Raw genomic sequence first — 15,705 nt, 5'->3', positions numbered from 1 at the left:
AAAGTAGTGGGAAACAGGTCTGTGCAGAATCCAAGATCCTTTTTCTGAATCCGAGCTTACCATTATTTATGTAGTATTTAAATTTAATTTTCAAGTATAAAAAAATGGCATGACAATCATTTACAATACCTACCTTAATTTTATTTTACATAGAACTTGTGCTTATACTTTAAGGAACACCTGGGAACACCCGATAGGTTCAACTGAACCTAACTGAACAACGAATGAGAATTAACTGAACCAGAGCCACCAGGTTACTACGAAATAAATCGAATTTCGAATCGTACCGTCCCTCTCACTCTCGTATAAAATAACAAAAGCGTCAGCGGGACGGCAAGATACGAAGTTCGAATTTTGCACTTCGTGGCCTGCCATCGCACAATTCACATACAACATACAATACAACACATTACATTACAATGCTCTGTGTGGCTGTCACAACAACGCATTAAGGACAATAAGTGTTATTAGTGTCAACTGTCACTAAGTAGAAATGCTTGGTTTACACGATGGAGTTGATTGATAGTTAGGTAGTTAAGCCAACTTATCAACTATAAGTAGAATAAGGCCACGAAATAGAAAGGTTAAGAACGAGGTAGGTACTTACAAGGTACTGTTTCCATAAGCTATCTATAGGGAGCGCCAAAGTTCGCATTCTCTTTGCAAGTCATACCGTAATTTTTGTCCGAATCATCGTTTGTCATATTTTTTTTCCCACTGAAACCTTAGTTTTATGAAATTTTTAAATAGTCATCCTATAGAAAACTACGAGTATGGGTTAGGTTAGGTTTGTTATATAACAATTCAGAACAACTATTATATTCAGTGAAAAAAGAATTATGACAAACGATCGTTCTGACAAATATTACATTCGGACTTCCAATTAGTATGCGAATCGATAGGGACCCCTGTCTACAGCCCCACAACTTTGTGCGCGACCGTCCCTAGGAATGAGACGCCGTGGCGGGGGCGAGGCAGCACGACATAATCAGCAGCGCGTGATTACACAAGTAGATAAATTTGCCAAAGATATATCTAAAGATAAGTAGTAACTATTATGAGACCTAGATGTAGGCGTACAAAATAAGTGTTCAAGATACGAAGTTCGAATTCTGCACTTTGTTCGTAGTACAGAGCCACATACGGCCAGATTCGACGTGTTAAAATGTCGGTGAATTATTTATTGTTCCCGATACTGGCATGGCCCTTCCATGGCACAGCACAGCTTAACATGAACCGCCCAGAGACCACTCTCCAGCATAATAGTGAGTTGAATGACACTTGCAACATTCTATAGGTACAAAGAAGAAAACTAAAGAAGCTACAAGCCGTGGTGGCCTAGTGGTTTGACCGATCGCCTCTCCAGCAGAGAGTCGTGGGTTCAAACCCCGGCTCGCACCTCTGAGTTTTTCGAAATTCATGTGCGGAATTACATTTGAAATTTACCACGAGCTTTGCGGTGAAGGAAAACATCGTGAGGAAACCTGCACAAACCTGCGAAGCAATTCAATGGTGCGTGTGAAGTTCCCAATCCGCACTGGGCCCGCGTGGGAACTACGGCCCAAGCCCTCTTGTTCTGAGAGGAGGCCTGTGCCCAGCAGTGGGACGCATATAGGCTGGGATGATGATGATGATGATGAAAAGAAGCTAATTCAGACAATTATCCCTCTTTTCTTTGAGCTGGCATATTTTGGATTTTAAAGCAATGAATGCACCATAATCCGGCAACTAAATGACTTGTTCAACTTTAACTTCCTTCTTGCAAACTTACGTCATGTAAACGAAGCATAAAACAGAGGCCTTTTTCGCATACTACTTGGAATCACAATCTTATTGTATTCACCACTTCTTTCTGTCACGATATAAGATGAGAATAGGAAGTGATGATGAATGCGATCGCGAGGAGAACGTCAGTGCATTAGACAATAGGCCACGGTTCTCCTATGGTAGCCCGAAATTTTTTAATCCTACTTTCACTACCACTAGCCCTAATATCAAAAAGCCAAAATTTTAATTTTCGTAACTATTCATTAGCCCTAATTATGGCCACGCCACAGATTAATATCCCATTGATAGGGTTACTTTTAAAAGCACTTACGTGGGATACTTATACTCCATTCAGGATAACATTGAATTCTAGAAGATCTCAGAAGGAGGGGTTCTAAACATTTTTTGTTAGGTCGTAATGATGATGATGATGATGAATAAAAGAATAAGATGAAGTCATAATTTTTGTTTATTTTGTAAGTAGATTAATACGCAAAGTACTTACAAAATAACACATTATTAATACGTAATTCGCTACATAATATTAATTCAATTTATATTTATGCATTTATTTAATAATTGTGTTTCGTGGACTCATCCGCTCTTATTCTGTTTAAAAATATTCTACTCCTAGCTCCTGCTATAAAGTTCAAGCTTTTTCCATTCCAATTTTCATGAAATTTGGAGCAGTGCTTCAGTTGTGAAAAGTTAACTATTGTATATGATTTAAGGTCCATCACATTTAGATTCAAACTGTCGATTAAAAAATATAAAATAATGTAGAAAATATTGTTTAAATTAACGTTATAAACGTTCCGTTTCTTGCAGAATGTTGTTTACCTCTGCCTCTTTAGGTATTTTATAGGAACATGTTTCTGTTTTTAGCCAAATAGGATGTTTTTTTGTTGTTTTTAAATTATGATAAGTATGAAAAATAGCAAATTTAATCTCACTAATATTAATATTAATGCAAAAGTTTGTAAGTCTGTATGTTTGTTTGTTACCTACCTCTTTACGTCTTATCCGTTGAACCGATTTAGATGAAATTCGGTATACAGATAGTACAAGTCCCGGGGAAGGACATAGAATAATTTTTATCCCAGAAAATTGCATAGTTCCCGCGGGATAGCAACAAACGAATTCTACGTGAACGGAGTCGCGGCCAACAACAAATACAAACAAATAAAACTAAGTTTGGACCGTACACTAAAAAAATTAAATTTATTAAATGACTTCCTAAAGCGTGCACTATAAAGAGCCTATTTTCCTTCTGTCCATTCCTATATATTGAACAAAAAGTCAATACAATCGTGACTTTTAAGTAAGGTGCGGCCACATGCAGCCGCTCGTCGCTCGTTTGCATATGATTCTGAATTTCCTGCGACTTATAGTGTCAAGCGTCAAGTCGCCGTGTCGAGCAGCAGCAACAAGATGTCTGCCTGCTTGCAGGAATGATTTTGGTTTTGGAAGCTGATTTATTTAGTAGCAGTCGTGGCCGTGGCAGTGGTACAAATAAAATAAATTGGAGTGAATGAAAAAAAAGTGTTTTTTTTTTCGAAAATGAAGAGGTTTTTTTTTCAGCGATTAAGCTCAAAATATTCAGCTTCATTGCTATATGTCACGTGACCAGATATATCGCTGGAAACCTAGAAACGAGCGTCGCGCGATTTGCATGTGGCTGCGCCCTATACGACATGACACTTGCATGACACGAACGAAAATAGTGATAATGATAATGAATAGTTGTATGAACTTATGATATGAGCTGTTATGAGCCATAGTACAGTACAAGTACATTGTTCCATGCAAAGAGTATTGTAATGTATGTTCCTTTAGTAGTCTGTGGTTCCATGAATGAACTTCGTACGAATTTATCAATGTTTTTAGGTTAAAGTTGTGATAAACAATATTTTTATTTATATAAAAAATACCTTTCCATTGTTGGTACAGGTTTAACGTAAATTAATTAATTTTCTGATTAAATATGTTAGCTTCAATAAAGGTAACCAGTAAAAAGTATTTGAATAGTACATGTATATAGAATTAACAATAGTTGTTTCAATATTTTAAATAAACATGTAATTTATTTTTCAGAGAAACATCTATAAACCGTATTTGCTTGTATATCGCAGTGTTCACAGTCAATATTTAATAACAAAAGAATCTGATGGGACAAGAGAAATTACTTTGAACCATGAAAAAACGAAGTACTTAATTTTAATTATATGTGTATTATAGAAGCATCTAGTAACCATCTTTCTGATATCTATTATGAATCCGCAAATCATTTTGTTTTTTGTTCTGCTTTCACGCCTTAACTAATGAACCAATTGCCATTAAATTTTGGATAGGTACCTTGCCTACATATATTAAAAAACCAGTATAAATAATACAAAAATTGCAGATTAAATAGCAGGCAACAGCTAGAAGAATACATCCTCATCCATTTCTGGAATAATTACCTGTCTTAAACCACATTATGGCAAATTTGTGTGGTTTTCATAACAAATATAACACAACAGAAGTGGTATTAGCCTACCCCGGAGAGAGCCACTTGCATGGTACTACCTCCCCTAGACTAGGGTTGAAAAAGTAATCATTAGCCCAGGGGTAGGGATGACAGTTCCATACTTTTTAATACTACCCCTGGGATAGCTCTTAACTGGCAGTTAGCTTACTCTGCTCTGTGTAAGTCTGTCTTAGGGACATAGAGTACATCAAATATGAGCGGTTACAATTTTATTATAGCTGTTGTTTGCCACATACTACTTTGTGGATATGTAATTAAATGAAACCATCACAAAGGCATAAATAGTAGATTGTACAACAAGAGCATAAAACAAGCCATTTTACCCAAGATGTTTATATAGCCACCCGAGCTGGTACGGCAAGGGTGGATAGACACGTTGAGGGGAAAATGGGTTTAATGCTCGAGTTTTACACACTGCTTTTCAAGGAAATGAATTAGCAACAGTAGAACAAATAATTCACTTTCTATGTACCTTTAATTTTTTATGCATTATTATAATAATTCTATTTTTTTTAATTTTACTGATTTATTTTGATTGATTTGATTGATTTTTAGTTTTATATAAATTAAAAATTATTTAAAAAATATGTAGAAACTTTTTTGTTAGTGGCTGTTGACACCTGATTACCTTGGCCTTAAGTTGGTCTTAGACGAAGATTTTATTTTATGCACTAGAGCATAAAAAGACATTTTATGCCGCCTAGATACAGCATAAACACGAACTTTACGAGCATGAGAAGTTAAAATATCTTTTCCTGTTACTATCACTTTTTGTCTTTATATTAGCCTCCGGAGACGAGAGACCATAGATTTAATAAATAATTAGCAAAGCATTTTTTTTTAATGAAACACTTCTTGTCCAGGAATTCTTTATCTTTGGATATGATGAGCCACCTCATACAAGCAATCAATACAAATAAAGAAGACACCTCCTTAAGAGCTATAGTCTTATCTGCAAAAGGAAATGTGTTCTCAGCTGGACATAATTTAAAAGAATTAGTAAGTTAGAAAGAATTTTGAAAAAAGTCTGGTGATTTATTTATCTGTTAGCATTCAAAAATTGCTGTGTCCATTAAGAGGTAAATTTTATCAATGTTTAGTTTATTTTGCTTTTCTATGGGTAAAAAAAATAATTCATGGTTTTACAGTTGGTTTTTTCAACGAAATAAATACTTATGAGGTGATGTAAATTTTTGAACATGAAACTACCGTGAGACTCACTCATATTAAATGATATTGTAACGGATAACTCACGTCTTAAACCGAGTTTAGCTCGACATGTTTCAGCTATTTCGGGGTGTGCGTGTTGCGGCAGCCGCTGAGTCGCGTGCTCCTGAGAAGAAGGGCTAAGAAATAGCCCGAAAACTTAAACTCGGTTTAAGACGTGAGTTATCCGTTACAATATAATTTAATGTGATGTAAATTATTGCATGACAAGACAATTAGAATTAGGTACAATTAATTTCCTGCTAAACAAGTTTTGTGACTGACTTTTTGAATTTGAATTTGAAAATTGAATTTAAATCCTGCTCTTAAATATTACTTGTGTTACAAAGTATTTCATTTAATTAATTTATAATTTCAGCAATCAAGTACTGGGATTGATCAGCATAAATTGGTGTTTCAAAAAAGCGACTGAGCTAATGAAGTCCATAGTCCAAAGCCCTGTTCCTGTCATAGCTAAAGTAAGTTAGAACCATCAAATGTGGCAACTCTACCTACCAAGAATAACTCCTGGATGGAACATCTACAGTAGGGGGCCGAATACCTAGGTCTTGGCAAATGTTATTAAAAGGGGTCATGTGCAAGGTTACATTTATGAAAATTAAAGCCAATACCGATGCTAAATTTAGCGCAATTAAAATTGTCGCGATTTGTCTTTCTGCGGTGCTACTACGAAATTCGAATTCGAAGTCTCGTATTGTACCGTATATCACTGACGTTCAACCGAGCGGTACGCTCGAATATTATCATTTCTCATCAGATGACACGCATGCTTATTTGCCTCCCTCTTATAATACAATAAAGGTAAGTGTAGCGATGACCGTTTATGTGTAAAAGTACAAAGTAAGGTATCGAAGGGGAAGTGAGCGATGCGCGGGGTGGGTGCACTTAGCAAGCGTAACTGCCGACCAGCTCGCGCAACTGTCACATGCACAAAAATCCTTTCTTTCAACAGCCAGCGCTACACTTCCGTGCCGCCTGCTGTAACATGTTTATTCTACCTTGCTATAATAGAGTTCGTAGAGTTCACTTGGAACGGCAGAGTTGCCATAACTGACAGTAGGTACCAATTATTATTTTATTGAATAATATGAAGTTCACGCATTCACAATACTACTTGTGCTATTACTTATTCTGTGACAATACAGACTCACATTCCCAATTCCCAATTTTCCATATTTTCCAAAATGCCCAATTGCCCACACACACACACACAGTGCCGGTTTTAGTACTTCCAGCGCCCTGGGCGAGATTTGCACCCCCCACCCGCCTCAGAGGCTTCGCTCAATGAGCGAGAGGATAAAAGGGGCGCGTGGCGCCTGCAGGCGCCCCTTTCAGTCCGGCGCCCTGGGCGGTCGCCCCACCGCGCCCTACCCTAAAGCCGCTACTGCCCACACAAGTTCTTGTGCGCCCCAGGGCCCTCGCATGACCTAAAACAGCCCTAGCGAAGCTCGCGAAAATATGACAAATGTTATCGTTATCGCAGTATTTTTGTGCACTATGTAACTTCATTAGTTCATTAAATTGTTCAAATTGTTATATAAAAAAATGGTATCTCATTTACTACAGGTCACACTGCAGGCTGGGCGTGCTCCGTTTGACGTATTCTTGGCGTTTTCTACCGTACAAATTAATGTGATTCGTTCCTCGCGCCAAACGAACGCCGCGTATCACGCTTGTAGAAGATATTTAAAAGGCGTCTAACCGTCTTTAACAAAATTGGCTTGGCATCAATCATTGAATTTTTTTAAACTTATGTACTTATATTAATTCTTCTTACAGGTAAATGGTTTTGCAACCGCAGCAGGATGCCAGCTTGTTGCCACATGCGATTTAGTTGTATGTTCGGACACTAGCAAGTTCTCCACGCCTGGGTGAGACCACTATTATAAAGAAAAAACCGGCCAAGTGCGAATCGGACTCGCGCACGAAGGGTTCCGTACCATTTTCTATACAACATTAGATTTTAGCAAAAAAAGGGCAAAAAAAACAAGTTTGTTGTATGAGAGCCCCCCTTAAATAGTTATTTTATTCTGTTTTTAGTATTTGTTGTTATAGCGGCCACAGTAATACATAATCTGTGAAGATTTCAAGTGCTTAGCTATTACGGCTCAAGAGATAGAGCCCTGTGACATACGAACGGACAGACAGACAGACAGAAAGCGGAGTCTCAGTAATAGGGTGCCTGTCGTATCGCATAACGTTTTTTGTCCTAAAAATGTTTGGCATACTGTTGAATGGCATACTACTCGTTTGTCCTAATAATTTTTGCGCATACTCATTTAAAGTCCTAAAAGTTTGTCCTAATATTGATCTCTAAAATCTAATTACCTAAAGTAAAATATCGTCCCTACTTTGAAAAAAGCTGGTACCTCAAATCGATGAAGTGAACTTAATGAACCAAATTAGTTTACTTTACCTAGAAGGCTAAGGCCTATAATAATATTACAATACGGTTTACGGTATTTGACTATTTTGTTATGAATGCCTGTTATCGAATGAAAAATCAATTTTTAAGCTACCTTTACAAATAACAAAGTTATATAGGTTTGAAATTCAAGATTAGACAGAGAAAGACATACTGACATGTGACGTCACACGCCAGTACCGCCATACTTGCTGCATAGGCAGGTATATAGATTTTACAAAAAATCACTATAAATCCAATTTTCAACCGATTTAAATTTTCTCTTCGCTAAACACTATCTGTTTATCTATATTTTCATAATTATATTAAGATATGGCAAAATCAGGAGTTGTCAAATACCGTATTATGCACATCAACATTCGACAAATAATATTTAGGACAAACGATAATAGTATGCCATACGTTATTAGGACAAAAGATGGTACGTTATGCCACACAACAATAGGACTAATAATTGTATGCCATCCGATATAGACCCTCAGTAATAGGGTTCCGTTGGCACCCTTTGAAAGAAAGAAAGAAAGAAAAATGATTATTAACGGTCCCAACAGTACCACCACCAAACACAAAAAACAATAATATATTACTATACAAGTAAAATCACAATAAATTGGGTACGGAACCCTAAAAATGTGTTAAAATCTCTGGCAGTAATAAAGAAATATTTATTCCAGTGCCAACTTTGGAATATTCTGCTCAACTCCTGGAATAGCTGTTGGCAGATGCGTACCCAAGTCGCGAGCGATGTACATGCTCTTTACGGGTAAGAACAACAATCATCATCATCTTGAAATTGCTTCTGTTGGTGTAGGCCAGCATCCACCGTGAACCCGCGGATTTCACCAGGTCATCCGTTCAACAAAATAACAAGAACAACAAAATGTCCAAAAATCAGTGGCGTAGCGTGGGTGTCAGCTGCCCGGGGCAGAAGACAATTTTGCCGCCCTCTTATTTAGGGTACTCATTCTAATCGGTCCGAATCTTACATGCGACATTTTTTTTTTGTTACGGAATTATCGTCATCATCCCAGCCTATACACGTCCCACGCGGGCCCAATACGGATTGGGAACTTCACACATACCTTTAATTTTTTATGGTATTTTGCTGCCCCCTAAATGTGCCGCCCTAAAGTAGCCTATACGAGTAAGTAGGTACGTTATTCAAGCTTCAGCCAGCAGAGATTTTCTGCCTAATTTACTATTTTCATTCATTTATAATATTAGTAAATTTGTAATATTAGTGTTTTATATGCATTTCAGGTTTACCATTAACGGCCCAGGAAGCCTATGACAGTGGGCTTGTCACTAAAGTAGCTCCAGCAGATCAACTAGACGAAGAAGTAGACAAAATTGTTGAAAGCATAAAACACAAGAGCCGAAGTGTTATTGCCCTAGGCAAACAATTTTACTACAAACAAATCGACTTGAGCTTGCTTGAAGCATATGATCTAGGCGAGAATATAATGGTTGAAAACATAAACATGAATGATGGGCAAGAAGGTATAAAAAGTTTTGTAGAGAAGCGTAAGGCGAATTGGAATCACAAATAATTTTGGTTATTTTTTATAGGCTTTAACTAGCAACTCTGTCTGATACAAAAAAGTTAGCCATACCTATCTACGTCTGGCAAAAGGATAACATAAACTAGAATTTATACAAATATGTTATTCATTTGTAAGCTAAAATATTTACATAGTATTTAAGTACAATATTGTTGCATGTTGTTATATTTTTAGATTTTTATTAACTTTGTACAGAAAAGGTGACATTTCATAATAAATCAAGCACAATATTATTTATCACATTTAATCATTACAGATACCTTTTATTTATTTACCACTGGTTTTCCGTGGTAGATACTCATTTACATCAATATTACGTTTTGTTTAGTTCCATACAAAGCCAATCTAAACCTTCATGTAATCCTTTTCCTTCTACAGCACAAGCCGGTTGTAAGTGTATCTGAAAAATAATCAAGTGAAATGTTAAAATATTATACAAAAGCAACACCTCATGGTTATAATATAATGCCTGCACCACACACACACTACAAGTAGCATGGGAGTGGCGAGGAAAGAAGGCAGAGCCGTAGCGTGGCTACATCTAACATCGCAGCAGCGCGAAGAGCAGTGTAGCGCAGGGGTACTACATTAAACCTCATTCATTTAACTATTTTAACTGTTAGGAGGCCGCAATCAGACGAACAAATAGAAATACATACCCATCCCGCTGAAGTCCAAACCATACTTTACCCTTCTTCTGAGGTACAGTCGGTAAAACGAACGAATTAATTCAAACGCAAATGTAGTAATTGGTGTAAAGGTAGGTAGGTATCTAGTCTAAATCACAAAAAAAAACTAGATATTTAATTAAAGGTTAAGGTTAACCTTTTGAACGCCACAGTCGGCAACACACACACGACAAAATTAAACAAAAAATCGTGCTATAAGATTATGTTAGAAGATTATATTCAATGCCAATCTGGTCAAAACGGTCCAAAAACTAATGCATCCGGACTATAAATGGGCACTGACGAAGGTCATAAAATTTACCATGGGACTCCTAAAGTGCATCAGCAACTTTCACACATTACCTACTATATGAATATTGATGTAGCTTGAGGAGCCCCTGAGTATAATTTAATATCTGGAAATTTTTCATAATCTCTAAGTATCAACATCATTAAATTTTAATCAGTGTACAGCAAGTGTTGTCAGCCTCATTTTTTTTTAAATTTGCCGCGGTTTCTCGTGTACAGCTTTCGCTAGCCAGTCTAGAAGAGCCGGCGCTGGGGGCTACTACGAAAATCAAAGTTCATATCATACCGACCCTCTCACTCTTATCGAATTTCGTAGTAGCCCCTGTTCGGTGCATTACGTATGAATTGTCATTGACACGTGTAGGTATCGATCATTTGCTGTTAATAGAACTTACACATTTTTTTCTACTATCATGTAGTTTATATAGTTCCCTTAGCTCATCCAGACTCTTAGCATTAGGTAGGTCCTGTTTATTTGCATAGATCAGAAATGGAGCATTTCGAAACTCGTCTTCTTGCAACTAAAAAGTAGGTACAAAGTTAAAAGTAAATAAATAGTAATTAAAATAAAAGTTTAATTATATATTAAGTATCCTTCAACCATAATAAACAACAAGAAAATAAGTCAGAAAACCTATTATACAATTGTAGAACTTTTGCATGTGAAACATTATCTTGGCAAGTTGGCATGGATTGTTGTATAGAGCTAACAAAAATATAAAAAGATGATTTAAAATAGTGTATCATACATATATTATGATACAATATTATACCAAGAAAAGGGTTAAGGAGAAAGAGTTAACTTTAAACTTTTTCGTGAAAGAGTTCCTAATGGGATCACAAATAAAATGGTGGACACACCAATCTCCTTAGTTCATATTCGGCTTCATCTATATGCTCATTGTCTGTAGAATCAATAACAAAGATAATCCCTTTGGTTCCATCATAATAATGACGCATCAGTGGCGCCATTTTACCGCCTCGTCCTGTGTCCCATAAAGATAAACTAACTTTCTTATGGGTGAATTTCTCAACGTTGAAACCTACTGTAGGTATAGTGTTTACAGTTTGTCCAGTTACTATTTTGTAGAGAATGGTTGTTTTACCAACGCCATCTATTCCCACTGGAAAAAAATTGGACACAAAGTAAGGTTTTAAATGTAGTATATTATTATGTACACTTCACTTTCGTAATTCGAGTAGGTAGGTAAGTACGTTAAGTATAAAAATATTCTAGCATTTGTTAAATGGTGTACTTAAGTAATTATTTTAAGAGTCGATACCTACTTACAAATTAGAATACGCGCAGGTTGGCTTTGAAAACCAAATAAACTTGAAATAACACCCATTTCTGTCCACAAAATTAACTTTTAGGTACTGCACCTACTGTGTCTGTGTATCATTGGGAGGGAGTGAAAACACTGGTTGTGGTTGATAGTAATCAACACGGTAATCAATCAAAATAAAATGAGTACCTACCTACCTATACAATTACGTTTCGGAGCTACGTTATGATACTGATAGATATAGATAACGGATCGAAATTGTGACAAGTTTCGATTCGATTATTGTGTATTCAAGAGTGATAAGAGCATCGCAAGATGTTTAATTTTAAATCTTTGCTTTACTGTAGGTACATATACTCCTTAACTTTATTTTTCTACTATAATCCTAAATCATAACCCATGATAACTGCAAATGCATGCCCGTATCTCAACGCTCCGTTCCGTAAAAAGAAACGTGCAGACATCAAGGGCATTCCAGCAGGGCTACTACGAAACTCGAGGTTCATATCGTGCCGTCCCTCTCGCTCTCGTATTAAATAGTATAAGTGTCAGAAAGAGCGTTCGACGCGAACTTCGAGTTTCGTAGTAGCCCTGCAGTTAAAATTTATGCTATTGTGAAATATTCAATGCGATGTCTATTCAGAACATGGTTCCGTGGTCAAACCAGATACGTCGATTATAGCATTTCTTTAGAGTTCCGTAGCCAAATGGCAAAAACGGAACCCTTATAGTTTTGCCATGTTTGTCTGTCCGTCCGCGGCTTTGCTCAGAAACTATTAGTGATAGAAAGCTGTAATTTTGCTACGTACCTATACAGCAACGACAGCAACTATGCTGGCAAAATAGTAGAAAAAAAACCGGGCAAGTGCGAGTCGGACTCGCGCACCGAGGGTTCCGTACACATTAGATATTTCTCGCTTTTTTTCCCCCGAGTGATTTAATACATCCAGTGTATGCAGAGCCCTAATCTTAAGCAAAATGTACCTACGCAGTGTGGGGTCAGATTATACCTATTGGTCATTGATATATACAGACAGACATAGAAAATCAAGAAGTCGTTGGTTGTGTTATAATAGCTACCTTCATACCAAATTTCAAGATTCTGAGTTCGCGGAAGTACCCTGTAGGTTTTAATTCCCTTGCGAGTTTCGAAAATTTGCGGAAATTTGCAGCATAAACGGCTACATCTTTTGATTGCGTTGGCTTAGAAGTTTGATTTTTTCACAGCTCCAAGGGACAGTAGATCTCAGTATTTAATACAAATTTCAGCTTGATACCTCCACGCGTTCCCGAGAAAAAGGGTCTTGACAGACAGACAGACTGACATAGTGATCCTATAAGGGTTCCGTTTTTTCCTTTTGAGGTACGGAATCCTAATAAGAGTAGATTGTACAACAAGAGCATAAAACGAGTCGTTTTACCCAAGACATTCATATAGCAAGCCACCCGAACCGGCACGGCGAGGGTAGATAGACACGTCGAGGGGAAAATGGGTTTAAGCTCGAGTTTTACACTCTGCTTTTCACTTTGATTGCGAGGAAATGAAATAGTAACAGTGGAAACAATTGTTCACCTACTACGTACCTTTTATTGTTCACGCATTACTATTATAATTATAAATTTTAGTTTTATTGATCTATTTTGATTGATTTTTAGTTTTATATAAATTAAAAGTTCCCAATCCGCACTGGGCCGCGTGGGAACTATGGCCCAAGCCCTCTTGTTCTGAGAGGAGGTCTGTGCCCAGCAGTGGGACGTATATAGGCTGGGATGATGATGATGATAAATTAAAAATTATTAAAAATATATATGTAGAAACTTCGTTGTTTGTGGCTGTTTACGCCTGATTGCCTTGGTCTAAGACGAATATTTAACTTTATGCACTAGAGCATAAAAAGTATTTTTATGTCGCCTAGATACAGCATACACTAAGTTTACGAGCATAAGAAGTGAAAAAAAATTTAGGGTGCCTCCCATAGACGTAGAGTGCGGGTGTTTTTTTTCTGATCTACAGTAGATATGTTAGAATTATAAAAACCTCACCCTATTGCGGAAAACCAATAGAACTAATTTCTTACACTGGTAACACTAATTCAAATGTCATCTGTATATTGCTGTCAAAGTTTAACGTTGCGCGTGGTATTTTAAAATGTTATTTTTGTGTTTCTGTAAGTTAAAATGCCGAATATTATAAGTACATAGCCTTGGAAGGAAAATAATTCACAACGTATAAAAGTATTTGTCATAGAAAGTCTATATTTTTTAATAACATCACCGACACCGCTGTCCATATGATGGTGGTCCATGCTATATGTAAGTAGAAATGTCCTATATGTGTCAAAGGTTAGAAATTACCTCGCGTCAGGTTTTTATATTCCTCGTCAGCCTTTAAGGCAACACACAGACAGCGGGCGCGGGTCGTCCCTGAGCAAAGCCGTGGACGGCCAGACAAACAGACAGACATGGCAAAACTATAAGGGTTCCGTTTTTGCCATTTTGGCTACGAACCCTAAAAACCGTATTCATGCGCAGTAGCTAGTTAATTTTGGCGAGAATAAAATCTTAAGTATTTTTTAATTAATTGGTACTACAGAAAAATCAGATATTTCTTCCATTGACTAGTATAAGCTTACTCCTGTCGATAAAAAAAATCAGCCTCTTTTCAAAATCCATCCATCGCCAACATTACATAAATTATAATTAATTAAGTAAGTAAATAAAGTTTGACCTTGATGCGCAGCGAGCGCGTTTGTCGTTTTCCACATATATCTCTCGCGCACTGTATAATAATTCTGTGTCGAGTTGTCAAAAATGTATCTATTATTGGTTCTAGAACTGTTTAATTTGTACTCCAAAAGTCGCCAGATAAACCATTTTTGCCGTCAAAACTTTTTTGCGGTCGCTAAGATTTAAACAAAAGTCGTCACGTCACTTCTAGGGACTAAGTCACTAACTGGCAACATTGATAGCCGCTGCGGGCCCGTCGCGGGTCCGACCCGCTCTCTGAGTGAATGCAACGAACCGCGCGGCTCACGCGGCGGACACGACCCGACCCGCGCGCGCTTTCTGTGTGTGTTGCCCTTTAATAATAATACTTCAAAGATGCATAACAAAAAAACAATTTTAATCTATATTTTTACGATACATTTAGTAAAACCTAGGGCGATTGTGGTGCCCGTACGGCCGCCGTCATCGTTGCGATCGGAATCGTCTGAATCTTCGTTCATGACTTCCAATCTTTCGTCTTCTGCGGAAATCAGATTTGTCACAGCCCTGCAAAAAAAAAGCAGTTTTTAATTTCATAACCAGGATGATAGACAGATGTCAGATAGATATCTCTGGTGGCATGGTGAATGGTTGTGTTGCTCTGAGGATGAACAGACCATAGTTATGCAAAAAGCGACCACCATTTCCGGCACTGGCTAGAAGGAAGACATTTCTTGGTTTTTACTGACCATCGTCCACTCACGTTTGCGTATCAACAAAAACCTGAGAAGTGCACTCCCGCCAATTTCGTCACCTGAATTTATTGCCCAATTCACGACCGATATCAAACAACATTGTCGCCGATGCCCTCTCAAGGGTAGAATCGATCAGCAAACCAGTGAGCCCACGTGAACTGGCTGCTGCACAGGAATCAGATGAAGAGCTCCAGCAGCTCCTTGCCCAGACTGCAGACCGCCCTACAACTTAGGAGAGTTTACATCCCAGATTCTGGCATTCACATCTACTGCGACTTTCTACCACCTCAGTCAGACCGTATGTACCTGCACCACTCAGAGCACAGGTCTTCAACGCATTACCTGGTCTTGCGCCCCCTGCATCAGAGCGACATCTAAGTTGCTGTCGGACAAATACATCTGGCAGGAATAAACAAAGATGCACAACATGGACGCGTTCCTGCCTCGCATGCAAGCAGCCAAGATCAACC

The 15,705-nt window shown here is 37.6% G+C and overlaps 1 long non-coding RNA gene and 1 pseudogene across 3 annotated transcripts; one reads left to right on the top strand and one right to left on the bottom strand.

The window, feature by feature from the left end:
• The first annotated feature begins 3,597 nt into the window (after positions 1 to 3,597).
• LOC141440875 (enoyl-CoA hydratase domain-containing protein 3, mitochondrial-like) lies at positions 3,598 to 9,744 on the top strand (annotated as a pseudogene). Its single transcript, XR_012452754.1, has 7 exons — positions 3,598 to 3,769; positions 3,862 to 3,974; positions 5,161 to 5,296; positions 5,883 to 5,982; positions 7,304 to 7,395; positions 8,624 to 8,712; positions 9,210 to 9,744. The product of XR_012452754.1 is annotated as an enoyl-CoA hydratase domain-containing protein 3, mitochondrial-like (transcript).
• Positions 9,740 to 12,120, bottom strand: LOC141440876 (uncharacterized). Of its 2 annotated transcripts, none has more exons than XR_012452756.1 (4): positions 11,776 to 12,120; positions 11,350 to 11,612; positions 10,884 to 11,009; positions 9,740 to 9,911 (listed from the first exon to the last, which is right to left on the bottom strand). It is a non-coding gene; the product is annotated as an uncharacterized lncRNA (long non-coding RNA). The 2 variants fall into 2 exon arrangements; XR_012452755.1 differs by having other exon boundaries at positions 11,780 to 12,117.
• Positions 12,121 to 15,705: the final 3,585 nt, after the last annotated feature.

This window comes from Choristoneura fumiferana, chromosome 23 (assembly GCF_025370935.1).
Source record: "Choristoneura fumiferana chromosome 23, NRCan_CFum_1, whole genome shotgun sequence".
Lineage (NCBI taxonomy): Eukaryota > Metazoa > Arthropoda > Insecta > Lepidoptera > Tortricidae > Choristoneura > Choristoneura fumiferana.
The sequence above is the reverse complement of the archived record's forward strand: the minus strand, read 5'-3'. Positions and strand labels throughout refer to the sequence as shown.